Genomic DNA, 19,314 nt, shown 5'->3' on the forward strand with positions numbered 1-19,314 from the left:
CAGGAGTCTGTTGCCATTAAGTCAAACACATTTACACCAGCTGGCACTTTGGCCTGGGGAAATGCCAGGTCTCTTGCGTGCCACACGATCACACGGACCCAAGACAGAGATACTCAGAGAGGAAGAGAACAACAGGAGAAGCATCTCTGGGAAAGCTGTTTTTTACCTTGCAACCTAGGCCGGGCAGTCCGGGTCATTCCTCCAAGAAAGGTGAAGAAATGTGGGCCTCCCGGGAATTAAGTGGCTTCCTGAACATGCTGATTAACGGCAGCAGGAAGAAAGGAAAAACAATCCAAGGCAAGGTTAGGAAACTCCCAGAATAGGGCTCTGTGATCTTAAGGTGGAAAAGCCTTTAGCCTTTACCACTTATCTGAGAATCCTCATGGAAAAGAGAATGTGGACTTTCCCGAAGTTTGAAGAAGCTCCGTCTTCCCATAGGAGCCACCTTGACAACACCCAGGCTTCTGAGTTCCCCAGAACCAGCTCCCCTTGCTTGTTACCGTAAGTTGCTTAGGATGGCAAGCCCTTAGGACAGGGTTACCCTTACTTAGGACGGGAAGCGAGATTCTCTCAGAGTAATTCTGAGCAGGCAAAATCAAGTCTATATTCACTGAGACCTTGCCAGACCTTAATAACTTAAGTGGATAGTGGCATTTTCTTCACCATATCTGGCTTTCCACCCCTTTCCCTTTAAAATGTTTAGGCTGGACTATTATTTCGGTTGTTCTATACTTGTTCTGTTCCTTCTAAGTATTGGCTTTGTTTCCCATTAACTGGTGTCCAATTAAAAAAATTTATCCTCAGTAAGCTCTGCTACCTTCTTTTCCTTTCCTCCTCTCTTCTACCTGGTTGTCCTAATTGAACGAGCTACTATGCTTCTTCCAGGCAATCTGTATTTTGTGTATTTGCTATTTCACCCTGTGGCAGTTTTCTGATTCCTATCTGCGAAAGTTCCAAGAAGGAAGAAAGGAAAGAAAGGAGAGAGCTCTTCGAGCTTGATCAATATGTTCAGTTGAGAGAACTGAATTCAAGATTGAGAGAGAAAAGGAATAAGTAATGAACTTAACTGTAAGGGTGAGTTGTAAATAATGAGCTCCTAAGGGGCAAGGTAATGAACTCTTCTTGACATGTTAAGAGGTTAAGGCTCTAGTTAATAATCCAGATCTAACCATGGGACGAAGGATAAGATAATAATGGAGAAGAACATGTAAATAAGGCTCCTGGTGTCCAATGAACAAGAATTTTCTCTCTCTTCTCTAGAGGAAGAACCAAGACAGTCCCTAAAAGTATTCACCGGGGCACAGAAAGAAAGAAAAGCATCCAGATTGGAAAGGAAGAAGTAAATCCATCTCTGTATGGAAATGACAGGATTTTGATTTTGTATATAAAAGAAGTCCTAAAGAATCCACACAGAAAAAAACTATTAGAACTAAAAAACAAATTCAGCAAGGTTGCGGAATACTAGAGTGATACACAAAAATCAATTGTATTTCTATAAACTAGCAAAGAATAATACACAAGAAAAGAATTCCACTTATAACAGCATCAAAAAGAATAAGATAAATAGAAATAAATCTAACGAAGCACACACATAAGAATGGTACATTGTTAACTACAAAATGTTATTGAGAGAAATTAAAGAAGGGAAGCCCAACTGGCTCAGCCTGTAGGGCATGTGACTCTTGATCTCGGGGTTGTGACTTTGAGCCCCACGTTGGGTGCAGAGATTACTTAGAAACAAAATCTTGAAAGAAAGAAAGAAGGAAAGAAAGAAAGAAATAAGAAAGAAAGAAATTAAAGAAGACCTAAATAAATGGAGAGAAATCTCTCATGTTCATGAAATGGAAGATATAAGTTAGTAATACTCCCCAAATTTATCTGCAGAGTCAATGCAATTCTTATCAAAATTCCAATTGCCTTTTTAAACAGAAATTGACAAGCTTATCCTAAAATTCATATGGAAATTCAAGGGACCCAGAATAGTCCAAACAAGACAGTGTTAGTGCCAGCATAAGGACATCAATAGAATAGAATTGAGAGTATAGAAATAAACCCATATATTTATAGTCAACTGACTTTTGACAAAGATGCTTAGACAATTCAATGAGAAAGAATAGTTTTTTCAACAAATGGTGTTGGGACAGCTGGCTATCTACATGCAAAAGAATGTGGTTGACCTACTACCTCACATCATGTATAAATATTAATTCAAAATGGATCAGCTAAAACTATAAAACTCTTAAGAGAAAACAAAAGTGTAAATCTCTATAACCTTGAATTAGGCAATGGTTTCTTAGATATGATACCAAAAGCCTAAATAACAATAAAAAACTAAATTGGACTTCATCCAAATTTAAAAATCTGTGCTTTGGGGGCGCCTGGGTGGCTCAGTCGGTTGAGCTTCTGACTTTGGCTCAGGTCATGATCTCACAGTCGGTGAGTTCGAGCCCCACATCGGGCTCTGTACCGACAGCTCGGAGCCCGGAGCCTGCTTCAGATTCTGTGTCTCCCTCTCTCACTGACCCTCTCCTGTTCATGCTCTGTTTCTCTCTGTCTCAAAAATAAATAAACATTAAAAAAAATTTTTTTTTAGATAAATAAATAAAAATCTGTGCTTTGAAGCGCCTGGCTGGCTCAGTCAGTGGAGCATGCACCTCTTGATCTTGGGGTTGTGGGTCTAAGTTCCACGTTGGGCGTGGAGCTTACTTAAAAACAAACAAACAAACCTCTTGCAACTTAACAATAAAAAGACAACCCAATTTTAAAATAGGCCAAGTATTTGAACAGACGTTTCTGCAAAGGAGATACACGGATGACCAACAAATGCACAAAAAGATGTTCAGTATTGGCTCTCAAGAAATGCCAATCAAAACCACAAAAAGATATAGTCACACTCCCTAGGGTGGCTATCATGAAATAGACAGTTAATAGCAAGTGCTGATGAGGACACAGAAAAATTGGAATCTTCACTTATTGCTAGGGGGGGAATCTAAAATTATGCAGCTGCTGTGGAAAACAGTTTGGCAGTCCCTCAAAAGGTTACAACATAGCTACTGTATGATCCAGCAACTTTATGCTTAGGCGTCTGTATCCACGAGTATTGAAAACGTATGTCCGCACAAAAGCTTGTACTTGAAAGTTCATACCAGCATTACATACTACACAATCGCCAAAAGATAGAAACAACTCAAATGTCCGAGAGATGAATAAGCACAAGGTGGCACAGCCATATGATGAGATAGTGTTCAGCCCCCCAAAAAGAATTACCAATGCCTCTGCAACACGGATAAACTCTGAAAACATTAGTCTGAGGAAAAGTAGCCGGACACAGAAGACCATGCCCCATACAATCCCATCTGTGTGAAATGCAGCACGGGCAACTCCGGAGACAAAAACAGACTGGTGGTTGCCAGAGGCTGGGGTAGGAAATTCAGGTGACTGCTAGTAGGCATGGGTTTTTTTTTTTTCTTTTTTGGAGGGAGGGGGATGATGAAATGATCTAGCGTTAGATTGTCGTGGTGGTTGCACAACTCTGTGAATATGCAGGGAACCACTGAATCATGCACTTTAAAGCGCAGTTTTTATGGTAGATGAATTATATCTCAATAAAAAAGTCCAAGAAAAAATTGTGTTTTAATGTTTTTACCATTAGTTGTAAAAAGCTGAGATTCAAACTCAAGTGTAACGAAAAGAAACACTCTACATTTTCTTAATTATAGAATGATATGATCTCTGTCCTCAAACTACAGGGAGACAGGACACCAGTCACATGAGAAAAGGCAGCTGCTATAAACTAAGCAGACTAGGAGGATAGTCTTGCTAAACCAAAGCCCTTGGAAAAATCCACATACCATGCACCACGTTCCACATTCGGTAAAGGGGTTGAGGCCAGTGCATAAGTACACATCTAACAACATTTTGATGCGGGAAACCTAAGCTCTGAGTCCACCAGACCTATGCACACAATGATAGAAACAACAACACTTACCACACAACCAGGCGTCGTACGGAGGGCTTGAGAATGCGTCATCGCCCTGTATCAGAAGCAGGTGCTATCACTGCCCCGATTTTACTGACAAGGTCATTGGAATCACTTGGAGAGAAGTTGAGCTGTAAGAGAGTGATCAATGGTTCTGCGATCCAGCTCCAGAACTGGAGGTCATTAACTACTCTATATTGGGTGTGGAGTAGATGATACACCAAAGCCCATGTGCATCAATCGCATATATTCACGTATATGCCCCGTGATATTCAGTTACACTCAGAGGCAAAGCCTAGTTAGAATGGCAGGGAGCTTAACTGATGCGAAGTCAAACTGCAGATGGGTCTTCTGTTCCAGAAGAATCTCACTCCACCTCATGACCCATTTCAACTACACCTGAGTGAAGCTCTCCCAAACATTAGAGACATATGTAACATTGCATCTACGCGTTTCCAAACCATACTCCCCACCTCCTGTCAGGTTTTGAGATCCTCAAGGGCATCTTCTTCTTTGAGAATATCTGGTTGATAAAATTATCGAAAGGTCACATGTCTTGGTTTAAATTCTGCCTCTGCCACGAACCGTTGCTATGTCACAGGGAGCCTGAGCTGTATTGTGACCTGTAGTTAACTTTGTGTTCCGCGGGCCGGCAGGCAAAGTGCTGATTCTTGTTCACCAACTTCGGGGGCAAATACCACAGGCCTTAATTGCAGGCTCCAGGGAACTGAGATGCTATACTGGGGTTGCTGGAGGCAGAGCCCTCCCCTTTTCGGGAGGGGGCCTGGCCCTCCCCTGCCTGCTACACCCAAGCCACAGATGGCTCACAAAGGCCAAGTGTCTGCTGTGCTGACTCACGGTGGTTCTCTGGCCAGGCGGGGACGGTCTCAGAGGGCCCAAAGGGGCCCTCTCCCTCCCGGCCATTTCCCACAGGAGCAGAGAGTAGCCAGGACCGTGTCAAGCTTTAAAAAACTGTGTGACAAACCGGAGGAAATGAGCAATGAGAGGAAAGTGAAAGTGAAAGGTGGGGGAGGGCGCCAAATTGCTCATTAATAGTCCTATTCCTTTCTTAGAGCACTCCGGACAGCAGTAAGCATTCACCCTATAGTCTTTTTGTTTGTCGGTTTTGTGCTGTATATGTTTTTAAATTGAAGTAAAATTCACAGGCCATAAAATTAACCATTTTAAAGGGAACAATTCAGGGGCGCCTGGGTGGCTCGTTCGGTTGAGCATCTGACTTCAGTTCAGGTCATGATCTCAGGGTTCGTGAGTTGGAGCCCCCCACCCAGTCAGACTCTGTGCTGACAGATCGGAGCCTGGAGCCTGCTTCAGATTCTATGTCTCCTGCTCTCTCTGCCCCTCCCCAGCTTGTGCTCCGTCTCTCTCTCAAAAATAAACAAACATTAAAAACAAAAACAAAAACAAGACCCTCCAGGGATTAGACCCTACAATGAGTTATAAATGGAACAGTTCAGTGGTATTTAGCCCATTCACCATGTTGTGCAACCACCACCCGTAACTATTTCCAAAACCTTTTCATCACGGCAAAAGAAGGCTTTGTACTTGTTAAACGGTCTCCATCTTCTCCCCTCCCCCCAGCCCCTGGAACCACCAATCTGCCTTCTGTGTCTATCAATTTACCTATTCAGGATATGTCACATAAAGGGAATCCTACAATACGGGACCTTCTGTGTCTGGCTTCCTTCTTTTAGCATAATGCACATTGTAGCCTGAATCAGGACCTCATCCCTCTTCACTGCCAAATAATATTCCATTGTATGCAGACAGCACAGTTGGTTTCTCCCTTCATATGTTGATGAACATTAGAGTGGTTTCCACCTTTTGGCTATTAAGTACTGGAGTACCTGTTTTCCATTCATTTGTGTATGTACCCAGGAGTGGAGTTGTTGGGCCGCAGGGCAATTCTGTGTTTAACTTTTTGTGGAAGCACCACACTGTCTCCCACAGTGGCTGCAGCATTTGACATTTCCATCAGCAATGTGTGAAGGTCGCCCTTTATTCTTACCATGTGCCGGTCTGTTCCTTTCCTCGTCCCTACTTCCCAGAAAGCCAGTCCCCACAGACTTCCCTTTCCCCCTGGAGTAGAGAGATGGTGGGAGAAAAGCTGCACTTCCAGTGGAAAGGCTATCATCCAGGAACACTGAGCATCAGAAACCTCTCTGGCCTGAAGCTGTGCCCCCACTCTTGCCTTTTCCACAAATAGGACTGTGAACAGAAACAGGCAAGGACAGGCTCCCATCTCCCTGAGGCACACCCACTACAGCCATTTAGGCTACCCCCATAAAACCACCCTTCAGCGCCCTCCAACACCTTCGGCCTCGCACGGAACATTCCATTAAGCCCTCTTAAACAGTCAAAGCTGAGTGCGGAAAAGAAGCATCTCTGTGTGGAAGCTGTCAGCCCTGGATCAGACCCGCGGGCTGGTCTTAACTCTTAGCTCTAGCTTAAGATCTCCGAAGACACAGCCCCCAGGCTTGTCCTGCCCAGCCCCCTCTACTAAAGAGCCTGCCTGTCTGGGCCTGGCTGGTAGCAGACATGAATGGAGAGAGGAAGAGCCTCCCTCTCCACCCCCTCCCCTCGGGGTTACTGCCGGTCACAGAGCTATTTACATTTACAACAGCCCAACAGCGCCTGATCAAGCCGGAGCCAATCAGCAACCCCCAAGCTTGTCTGACTCTGTCTGCTCCAATCAGGAGGTGCTATCCTTACAGCCTCTCTCTCTTTGAATTGCAGGCCGGCTGTCTCCTTTTTTGGGGAGGGGAGCCTGACTCAGAGCCCTGCTCTCGTAGACCTCAGTCTGCCCTTCTCAGGAATGGGGAAAAAATACCGAAAATACCGTTCAGTTGGCAAGACATCTTGCACTTTAGAAGTCGAGGAGAGTTTTACAGAGGGATGGAGAACACTGTTCCTTACCAGCACAGCTCCAATGCATCTCGGCTGCGAGGAGATGTAAAGAGAGATTTTCCCCTTCCTCCCTGCTAGCCCCTCCCTACCTCAGGGCTGTCCTGATGGGCTCTTAATCTAGGGTTTGCCTTTGAGGTGATGTGAGCCTTTGCTAACCCGGAAAGGTCTGTGGGCAGAGCACGTTTTGATCTCATTTGCAATACTGCAAACACCTGTCGCGTAAGAGGCGGCAGGGAGCAAAGAAACAGCAAAACGGACTAAATGTTGAGTAGTTACCGGGTAGAGTAGAGCAGAAGCGCGTGCTCCGGAACAGCTCAGGGGTGATGTAACCCGAGCATAAAGGAGGGGTGGGAGAGTGGGAAGGAACCATGGAAAGGAGGGCTTGATATCCGGCCTGGAAAGTTTAGGCTTGCTTCTGTAAGCGATAGGCAGCCATCAGGTGTTTTCAGGCGGGAGAGGAAAATAATCTCCATGTTTCAGAAAGTTAACTGGTGGTAACCATAAAGAGCAGATCAAAGGAGGATCAGATTAGGGGCTGGAGGATTAGTTAGCAGGTCATGGAACCTAAAAACCAGGATAGTCCTAGTGGAAATGGATAGGAAGGGCACAAGCTGAGAAGCATTTTGGAGTCGAATCAATAGCATTTAATTGATTGGAAATGTGAGATAAGAGAGAGTCAAAGATGACTTTCAGGTTCCTCTCCTCAGTGACTGCAAAGGTTAGCACCTCCACTCAGAGGGCAGAGGGGGAGAAAGGGAGAGAAAGAAGCAGATTCGGGAAAGGGAATAGGAGTTCAATTTTTGACGTGTATAGCTTGAGTTATGAGAAGAATATCCACCTGGAAATAATACCCAGCAGACAGTAGGGAAGAAGGGTCTTGGTGTTCAGAAAAAGAGAGGAGATCCAAAGAGTGTATGGTGAAACTAGAAAGGAAATTGATCACCTAGGAAGGGATTACAGGTACGAAGATTCAACGACAGAGTCTTGGGAAGCACCAACACTTAACAGGTAGAAAGAGGACACAGAGTTAGCAAAACAGACTAAGGAATATCAGCCATGAAAGAAATAATTGCAGGAAGAGGGAGTAGGACATTGTAAAAACTAGGTATCTGACAAAAGGACATTGGTTAAATAAATTATGAAACAATTTATGGGACTATGATGCAGACATTAAAATTACATTTTAAAACTATACGAACTGCCGTCAGAATATGTTTAATACATCTTGTTAAGAGAAACATTCAAATTAACAAATAGTACATACAAAATTATCCCATTAGAAAAGTACATATGTGGGGGCGCCTGGGTGGCTCAGTCGGTTAAGCATCCAACTTTGGCCTAGGTCATGATCACATGGTTCTTGAGTTTGAGCCCCATGTCAGGCTCTGTGCTGACAGCTCAGAGCCTGGAGCCTGCTTCGAATTCTGTGTCTCCCTCTCTCTCTGCCCCTCCTCTGCTCATGCTCTTTGTCTCTCTCTCTCTCTCTCAAAAATAAATAAACATTTTAAAAAATTAAAAAAAAATACATATGTGACTACAAAAGGGCATGAGGGCACTTTTAGGGTGATGGAGCTGTTCTGGATCTTGACCCGGGTGGTAGTTACACAGCTGTGCACAATTACGAAAATTCTCAAACTGTAATGCCTTAAAAAGGAGGGGTGGGAGTGGGAACCATTGATGGTACCGTTCATGGGGTTGCTCTGGGAATTAAATGGCACAGTGCCTGGAATACCAGAAAGGCTCAGTCAGGGGAGAAGAGCAGGGTAACCCAGGACCATTGCATGGAGGAGGAGATATTGGAAACAAGGCCTAGAAGGATGAGACCACACTAGGCCCTCCAAAACAAAACCCTCCATCAACAAATACACACTCTGGCATGGGTCCAGACGAAAAAGAAAGTGGAAGAAACTGAGTGCTTTTAGGAGTACTTTTAGACTGAAAAAATGGAAGAGGGTACTTGGTATAGAAGAAGGGACTTGGTACCTAACTTAAAATATGTCGCAAAAGAGGAAACAGACCTATTGCTTATTGTTCTGGAGGGTGGGATAAAGGAGTGAAACTATGTGGGAATGAGAGTGTGGTTTGTGGGGACCAGGGGGTGGGGCCAATTTTAAGTAAAAGTAACTTGAACGGTTATGAGGTCTAAGGAGAAGGAAGCCACCCCTCACCGGATTTGTTTGCCCTGTCAGAGGGAGATGCTGTGAGGAGCTTCCTGTATGGATGACCTCTTAGGTTCCACCTAGTTTTTGACTCTATGATTTCAAGTACACGAAAGCCCTTTCCAAAGATGATAGGAGTTAAGTTTTGTTATTTTTAGTCCGTGGAATGGATGTCAACCTTGTCTCTTTTTACCTGCTTAGCCATATCCCTTCTCTTCATGATCTTAAGCACCTCTATTTAAGCTACCTTTATGACCTGGACTAGATGAGTTTAAAGTGACCATATCTGGCTGATAATTACTAATTGCGTTTTTAACTAGATCTCTGGTAGCAGTTTAATTAAAGTTGACCCTTGAACAATGTAGGGGTTAGGGGCATCCACCCCCATGCAGTAGAAAATCTGCTGTAACTTTTGACTCCCCCAAAAGTTAACTAATTATAGACTACTGTTGATCAGAAGCCTTAATGATAACATAAACGTTGATTCACACATATTTTGTATGTTATATGTATTCCATACTGTATTCTCATAATCAGGTAAGCTAGGAAAAAGAAAATGTTACTGGGAAAATCACAAGGAAGAGAAAATATATTTCTAGTTCTGTACTGTATTTATGTATTTAAAAAAAAAACTGCATATAAGTGCACCTGTACAGTTCAAGGCCATATTTTTCAATGGTCAACTGTATTTGATCACCACTGTATTTGATCAACTGTATTTGTTATATGAGTTCACATTATACTTCATATTGGTGTCACTCACTTCGATTTTCTAATAATGGAGACACTCTCAGATGAGGAGTCCAGGGGTCCTACTTTCACGTATCTGTTTCACTACTTAATATATGCATAAGCGGAAGAAGCATTTGACACAGAGGTTCTCAACATGCGATCCATGGATCTCTGAAGATCCCCCCAGAAACTTGCAGTGGGATCTGTGAGACCAAAATGATAATATTAAGACTTCATTTGCCTTTTGTCACCATCATGTTGACATTTGTACCCAATGGTGGGTAAACTCTTTGCACCTTGATAGGAATAAAGGCAGTAGCTCCACATCCTACTAATGGTCATTGCTTTCCCCACTGCCATGCACTTGGGGGGAGTTAAGTTTCATTTAAAAGTGTTTTTAAGAGGCACCTGGGTGGCTCAAGTCGGTTGAGCATCTGACTCTTGATCTCAGATCAGGTCTTGATCTTGGGGCCGTGGGTTCGGGCTCAGCATTGTACTCCGCATTGGATGTGAAGCCTACTTTTAAAAAAAGCGTTTTTGACAACAGAGTAAAAATTGTTACTTGTATTAAATGTTGACCATTGAGAACGTGTCTTTTAAAAATTCTGTGTCACAAGACAGAAAGTACACATCAAACACTTCTGCTGTGTATCAAAGAACAGCGGTTGGGGGGTGCCTGGGTGGCTCGGTTGGTTAAGCGTGGTGACTCCTGATTTCGGGCTCAGGTCATGATTTCACAGTTCATGAGATTGAGCTTCTGACACTCACTGACAGTGAGGAGCCTACTTAGGATTCTCTCTCTCCTTTCTTTCTGCCCCTTCCCCTGCTTGCCCATGCGCACGTGTGCTCACTCTTTCTCTCTCAAAATAAATAAATAAACATTAAAAAAAAACCAAACCAGTGTTGTCTTGATGAAAAGCATTACTGTAATCATTTTAGTTGTGAGCTGAATTAACCACTATTCATTATAACATCAGTTTTACTTGAAAGAATGACTGACAAACTATGGATGTTCAGACTTGAGTATTTAGCAGACATTTTCTTGAACATTAGTAAATTGAATTCGTTACTTCCAGAACTCAAAATATTCGTTCCAATGGTAGAATCTGAGCTTTCAAGAAAAAAATTAGAGTCTTGGAAAACTTGCATGTGGCACTGAGTTTGACAGCTTCCCAATAATTAAAGACTCATTTGATGAAATCAGTGGTGATATTAACAAGTGTGATTTTTTTTGATATTATAGAATAAAATTTGTCAATATTTTGGAAGATTGGCATAACTCAGGGAATGAATATTTTGCAAATGACCAAAGCATAATGTTATAAAATCATGCATGGATAAAAGTTGCATTCAAAATGCGAGAGAGACCAGTAGATTCTTACATAACAGAAAATGAAGTTCATTCATGTGGTTTCAGAGTCTAGCTTACAACTAACCTTTAAGAAACTCTTACTTGTTGGGGCGCCTGGGTGGCTCAGTCGGTTGAGCGTCCGACTTCGGCTCAGGTCATGATCTTGCGGTCCGTGAGTTCAAGCCCCATGTCATGTTCTGTGCTGACTGCTCAGAGCCTGGAGCCTGTTTCAGATTCTGTGTCTCCCTCTCTCTGACCCTCCCCTGTTCATGCTCTGTCTCTCTCTGTCTCAAAAATAAATAAACATTAAAAAAAAAAAAAAAGAAACTCTTACTTGTTGAGTTTTAGTGTAGTATCAAAGAAGAATATCAACAATGATCTTTTAAAAAGCTATTAAAATACTCCTCCCTTTTTCAATTACATATCTGTGAGGTTAGATTTTCTTCATATACTTCAACCAAACATATGGCAACTGATTTGAGAATCTAGCTATACACTATTAAGTCAGACATTACAGAGACTAATAAAAATGTAAAACAGTAACACTATTCTCAATACATTATTTTTGTTTTGGAAAATAGAGCTATTTTTCATAAAAATTTGTTATTTATGTTCACATGTAATAGGCATATTGTTATTGCAAAAATAAATATTTTAAATGTTTATGTTTTAATTTTTAATAGAGGGAATGTTTAATAGATATAAACTTCATAAACAAAAACTCTTGATCCTCAATTTTTTTATAATGGCTTTACTGAGATACAATCCATATACCATAATATTCGCCCATTTAAAGTATATAGTTCAATGGCTTTTAGTATATTCACAGCGTTGTGCAATCATCATCATAATCAATTTTAGAATACTTTCATTATCCTAAAGGAACCCACTAGCAGTCATTCCTCATATCCTCCAATGACTCCCACACTATAGTTTTGGACAACTGCTCTCTATTTTACTTTCTGTCTCTATAGATTTCCCTATTCTGGATATTTCGTATGAACAGGATCATACACTATGCAGTCCTTTGTGTCTGGCTTCTTTCACGTAGCATAATGTTTTCAAGGTTCATCCATGTTGTAGCATGTATCAGTACCTCATTCTTTTTACCACTGAATAATATTCCATTTTATGGATATACCATGAATTTTGGTTGTCCATTCATCAGTCAATGGATATTGGGTTGTTTCTACTTTTTGGGCTATTATGAATAATACTGCTGTGAACAGTCATGTATAAGGTTTTGTGTGTACATATGTGTTCGATTCTTTTGGACATATATCTAGGAGAATTGCTGGCTCATATGGCAGTTCTATGTTTAACCCTGAGGAACTGCCAGATAGTTTTTCAAAGCAGCAGCACCATTTTACATTCCCACCGGCAGGGTATGAGGGTTCCAATTTCTCTGCATCCTTACCAACACTTGTTATTGTCTGTCTTTTTGATTATGACGGTCCTAATGAGAAGTGGTATCTCACATTGGTTTTGACTGGCATTTTCCTAATGACTTATGATATTGAGCATCTTTTCATATGTTTATTGGCCATTTGTGTATCTTTGGAGAAATGTCTATTCACACTCTTTGCCCATTTTAAAACTGGAGTCTTATTTTTAAAAAAATTATTGAATTATAAGAGTTCTTTATATATTCTGGGTACTAGTCTCTTATCAGATATATAATATGCAAATATTCCTCTCATCTTGTGGGTTGTATTTTCACTTTCTAGATGGTATCTTTTGAAGCACAGATTTTAAAATTTTGATGACATCCAACTTCCTTTTTTTCTTTTGTTACTTGTACTTTTGATGTCATATCTACAAAATCGTTGCCTGATCCAAGGTCACAAGGATTTACCCATAACTTTTCTTTGAAGAGTTTTAGAGTTTTAGCTCTTACATTTAGATCTTTGATCCATGTTGATTTAATCTTTGTATATGGTCTGAGATATCTCAATAATTTTAAGAACATAAACAGGTCCTGAGAGCAACATGTTTGAGATTCAGTGATTTACTTCTCTGAGCTTCAGTTTCTCATCTTTAAAATGCTGATCGTATTTGACTTACCACCTCATAATGCAACTCTAAGTTTCAAAGGAAAGGATATAAATGGTTGGATATGATAAACTAAAGCACTCTTCAAATATAGGCCATCATTACTGCCATCACTTCTTTTGTATATGTTATCTGTCAGCCTATGGAAAGATCCTTGAGTCCTTCCTCTTGTTCTTTACCTGTCACAGCACTTTCCTCATACTACCATATGGCAGATCGTCAGTAATATTTATTGGTGAATGGGCTGCTATAGTATAAACAATCTCACCTGTGTTCTCAGGGAAGTAGAAAGGGAAGAATTTACTTTTTTTTTTTTTTTTTTTACATTTTCTTTTACATTTTTTTTTTTAATGTTCATTTATTCTTGAGAGAAAGAGAGAGAGAGATCATGAGCCAGGGAAAGGCAGAGTGACAAAGGGAGACACAGAATCTGAAGCAGGCTCCAGGCTTTGAGCTGTCAGCACAGAGCCTGACGCGGGGCTCAAACCCACAAACTGCGAGATCATGACCTGAGCCAAAGTCGGACGCTTAACCAACTGAGCCACCCAGGTGCCCCAAGAATTTACTTTTTTGGCATTCATTCCTCAGCCACTTCCTGCTGTCAGATGGTTAAGCTTGCAACTAGCTCCTAGTCTTTTTTATTTGAACTGTTTAGCTAAATCTTCCACATGCTATGCATGTGAAATTAGTTTTTTGAACATACATATGGGACTTTAAAATTATTTCTGGTTTATTTGTTATTCCTAACTTTGGAACCTATTGAGAGCTTTTCAAATCCTAATTCTTTCTCCCCAGATATTAAATATCTGTTCAAGCTTTAATTGAAAATAGGATAAGCGAAAGATTAAAAAAATTTTTTTAAATCGGATTCTGTGTCTTCCTCTCTCTCTGTTCCTCCCCCGTTCACACTCTGTCTCTCTCTCTCTCAAAAATAAAGATTAAAAAAAAATTTTTTTTAAAGAAAATAGGATAAGCACGCTTTCCCTACTGCAAATAAGAGTGTTGTCTAAGTCAGAGCCAAGGACAGTGTGAAAGGTTTTGTTTTGTTTTGTTTTCAACTAATCTAAAATGAGATATTCTTCTCCTTCGAGTACTATACAGTGAATGGATGGGCTCACCTGATCTACCAGGGTCACCCTGACTGTGTCCTCTGAACAGTTCCCTTATTTATGTCAGCTACCAGATTTAGAATCAGAGCCAGGAGAATACTCCGTGAAAGAGAGAGGGAACATACTTTAGAATTTGGTAGGTAACGGGTAATACTCTGTACAAAAAAATAACTATAGCTAATAGTACCTCTGCCTTGTATCCAGGGTGAAGGCAACAACGTGAGGTGAAAGGGTGACAAAAATAGTCTGTTACACAAGTGTTAAAGACTTGGTAAGTGCATTTGCCAAGAGCAGATGGACCCTGAGGTCATTCTTGCCTCTAAAGGAGGAAAACCTAGAGAAGGAAAGAATAGAGGGTGCATTTAGAGTTCAAGGGTTTTGAAATCAGGTTCCGCAGTGAAATGTAAGGAAGATGAAATATATTAGGAGAAACAATCTAGTTTTGATCTTTGTAACTTCAGTAGAAAACCTTTAAGTTGCCTAAAGTTATATAATATGAACAGGTTAAAAACGACCCAGGGCCCCTAACAAGATCTTGGCAAAGCAGATCCTAGACTCAACCAGTGTCTCCCTTTCCTCTCTTAGTGTGCTGGTTTGGGTGTTGAGGTGGTAGCAGAATTGGGGGGAGGTTGGTGACATATGAGATAAGACAATGTTGTGATGGTAGAGTTGGTGGTGGTAGGAGGGAGGAATGTTCTAATGGGCTCTGTTCACTTAAAAAGTCTCAAGAGTTTCTTTGCATTTTGTTTTTACTTTATGTGTAAGGTGTGCTTATACATAAAGAGTCAAATAGTTTTGTAAGGCTTATTTTGAATTTTTTTATTTTTTACTTTTATTTTATTTTGGGAGAGAGAAAGAGACAGCATGCAAGCAAGGGAGAGGGGCAGAGAGGGAGAGAGAGAGAATCTTCAACAGGCTTCATGCTCAGCCCAGAGCCTGATGTGGGGCTCTATCCCATGACCCTGGGTTCACGACCTGAGCTGAAATCAAGAGTCAGAAGCTCAGCCAACCAAGCCACCCAGGCACCCCATAAGGCTTATTTTGAAAATAACAATACCTCATCCACCTCTTCTTACCATGCTTCTACGGCTACTTATTGATTTTAAAACTTTTTTGTGTGTTATTTATTGACTCCCACCATGGAAGATGAGAATTTCACCTTCTTCACCATCACAGCTACTCCCACCACCATATACCCATTCGGTCACATGGGCGTGGGCATGCTTCACTTTTCCTGTTCTCCCAGTACAGTTGTGTTTTAATTTTTGGCTATATCAATATTCAGTATTGATATTACCATGACTATGGAAATATCGTTCACACATGAGCCATGCAATACATCCATGATTTCTCTCCTGCACAACTCTGTTTTCTCTGAACCTAATGATTGTCTTTTTTTTTTTCTTTTAGTTTTCTAGGCACTTATCATTAATTCAACCCAAATTCCCCACCAGTTGTCTATATCTGTTCTAAATATATTTGGTTACTTGGGCATTCTATCAATTTCATCTTATTAAAGAGATCCCTCCTGGAACCTTCTCACCTGCTCCAGCCTGGACTGGCTGCTCTCCAAGCCTGCTGCCTAGCTCTTGTTTGGTGAATTCTTTTCAGCATCATTCTAGAGTCCCTTTTCTGCTCTCCTACTTAGGATTCCCTGCTCCTGGATCCTTTGTGTTTCCTTTTCTTGGTTTCTTCTTACTTTGGAGAAGCCCCTTCTCTATTAGTCTCATGAAAAAGACTGTTCTTAAGTATTCTCTTTGTCTTCCATTTTCCAAAATTTCATGATGATATGCCTTGGTATGGATCCATTTTCATTCAGTGTCAAGGACTTGGTGGACTCTTTCAATCTAGAAATGCTTGTCCTTCCGTTCTGAGAAATTTTTTGATTAATTATGTCCTTCTCTGTTTTCTCTCTCTCTCTCTCTCTCTCTCTCTCTCTCAAATCTTCAGAATTTATGCTCTATTTTTTTAAATCTTTCTCTTTTACTTTCCATGTCTTTTTCTCTTGCTTAGTTTTCCAGGAGGTTTCCTCAATGTCGTCTTACAAACCTTGTATTGAGTTTTTAAGATCTGCTATCATACTTTAATGGGCACAAGTTCTTTTGGAATTTTCCTTTTTATTGCATCTTGTCCTGTTCCATGGATGCAATCTTTTCTCTGTTTTCTTTGAGAATATTAATGATAGTTTTCAGGAATATTTTTCTTCTCCCTGCGTAGTCTCTTGTCCTCCAGCTTTTTTTTCCCCCCTATTTTTTGTTTTGGCAAATCTGTTTCCGCAAATAACTGATGATCTTTCGCGATGTATTTGTGTAGATAGTGGAGCACCAAAAAGCCAATCAGAGGCTCTGAGCGTGTGATAGAGCACATTCAATGCAAGCAAATCTTTGTGTTCCTGATCGGACTGCTTCTTTGAGTCATTCCCAATACTATATCCTATGTTTTTCCTTTAAGCTGTCAGAGTTTGCAAAGAGGCTTCCTTCAATCTCCTGTCTGAGTAGTTCAGCCTGGCTGCCAGCATATTAGAAGCTGAAAGAAGAGAAGAGAACGAGGTATCTAAGCTTCAGTGTATATTCTACATAACCCCTACTTTTTTGTATGATACTGCGTAGTTTCTGTCTCCTGGTTGGATATGAACAAATACAGTAACGCTGCTTTTAAATGAATCTGGTGTTCCCCTGTCAAGAGATCCTTGATTACATTCCTACCAATGAATAAGCCTCCAGTGTTTTGCCTGGAGTTGGGGGATCTTCTAACACAGAACAATTACCCTGTACTTAGCCACCCCTTCACACCATCTCCTCCTCCCCGCCCCCCCCCCCCCACTTCCAAAGGTAGCTGGTACCACCAAATCTTGAACCTTTTTGGGTTTTTTAGTGTAAATCACATTGCTTCTTGGATATCCTCACTGCCTGCTTAAGCTTCAGCTTTCTAGGTTCTATTAAGACAGTAATTATTCATCCACCTGCTTTCCAGCTTCCAAAGTCTTACTGTGGTCCTTTTTTCTGTTCTTTTTGACCTTCTGGGCTTATGCATTAAAAAACAAAACAAAACAAAAAACCCTCCTTACTGTTGTTTTACTAGAGTTTGGGGAGGGAGCAAAGGCAAGTGTTTAAAACGTCTTCCTTATCTTGAAACTCCTACAGTTTCTCAGAGCCTATTTATCCCACACATATTTATTGAGTGCCTCATATATGTTAGGTACTGTTTAAACACCTGGGAACAAAACAGAATATCCTTGCACTTGCGGAGTTTACACACTAGTGTGTGTGTGGATGGAGAAATAATAAAAATTAAACGTAAATGTATACATTATATAATAGCGATTATATAGGTGAGGTAAAAAGTACATCAAGAGGGGTGCCTGAGTGACTCAGTTTGTTAAGCATCCAACTTCAGCTTAGGTCATGATCTCATGGTTCATGAATTCAAGCCCCACATAGGGCTCTCTGCTGTCAGCACAGAGCCCACTTTGCATCCTCTGTCCCCTTCTCTCTCTGCCCCCCTCCCCACACTCTCTCTCTCTCTGTCTCACTCTCAAGAAAGATGTATGTATATATATACATGTTTACAAAAAAGTACATCAAGAAATGGAAAATCAAAAGTAATGGGCAGGCAGGTAGGCTGCAGTATTTACAGTGATCAAGGTAGGTGGCACTGAGAAAGTAAGATTTGAGCAAAGACTTGAAGGAATTACAATCATAAATATGTATAATCTTGGGACGCCTGAGTAGCTTAGTCAGTTGAGCATCTGACTCTTGATTTCAGCTCAGGTCATGATCCTAGGGTCATGGGAATGAGCCCACATTGGACCTGGAGCTTACTTGAGATTCTCTCTCTCTCTCTCTCTCTCTCTCTCTCTCTCTCTCTCTCTCTCTCTCCTCTCTCCACCGCCCCCCCCCCCATCTACCCCTCTCCACCTCCCAACAAACAAACAAATAAATAAGTATATTCCTAATAGGATATGTTTGTACATATTTTCCACAAGTTTTATCCTCTCTTTATTCTTAGGTTGAGGGTAGACCAGTATCTTCTCTTTATTTTTCACCCTCACTGCACCTTGCATATAATTTTACAAAGGACCCGACATCACTGGCTCCCTAAGGGCCTGGAGAGATATTTGAACTTAGGGCCTGACTTACCGTATTCTTTTAGGTAAAATACGACCTGAATCTCAGTTTCTTCATTTGTATGTAGAGTAACAGTCAACTGCTAGACCTCATCCTCTTCCTCGAAGCTAGTATCCATGGGCTTCTAAGAATTATAAAGGAAAAGTACAATGATAATAGAGGTATTATAATGACATCTTTAATGATGAATGGGTGATAATCCACATTTTTTTTTTTTTTGGCAGGGAGAAAATATTCAACTTAGCCTGGACATCAGCTTTACATTGAGGTATATTGAGGTAAGCTGGTTTGACTTTACCATTCCCCTTCAACCCACCCCTCAAGCCCCAACCCACATTCTTACAAGCTGGCTTGTTGATCAGATGGCCAAGCAATGTCCTTCTGTTCAGCATCACATTATAAGGAACTAACTTTGAGTATTTACGGGCCTGGCACTATGCTGGTGCTATTGATACTCATAACAGCCTGGTGAGACATAAGCTACTGGCCCTATTTTCAAATAAGGAACATGAATCTCAGGAGAGTAAATAACTTGTCTAAAGTCACACTGCTAATAAATGGCACAACCAGAATTCAACCCATGTCAGTCTGATTCCCAAGCATGAGCCCTTTCTGCACACTACACTTCCTTCTTAGGACAGGCTCTGAATTGCATTTCAGAACACTTTGCGATTCACCAAATGCAGACACTAAATTGAAGAGTTTTGAAATGTCAGCAAACTAAGCTTACGAAAGTAAAGTAAAATCCTCTTTTATATAGTAAGTGTTTTAGTATGGGTTCTCCAGAGAAAGAACCAATGGGATATCCATCTTTATCTTTTATCTGTCTGCCTGTCTGTCAATGGATAGATAGATTTACTATAAGGAATTGGCTCATGTG

This window comes from Panthera pardus, unplaced genomic scaffold, assembly GCF_024362965.1.
Source record: "Panthera pardus isolate Hobbes unplaced genomic scaffold, ASM2436296v1 HiC_scaffold_22, whole genome shotgun sequence".
NCBI classification, from domain to species: domain Eukaryota; kingdom Metazoa; phylum Chordata; class Mammalia; order Carnivora; family Felidae; genus Panthera; species Panthera pardus.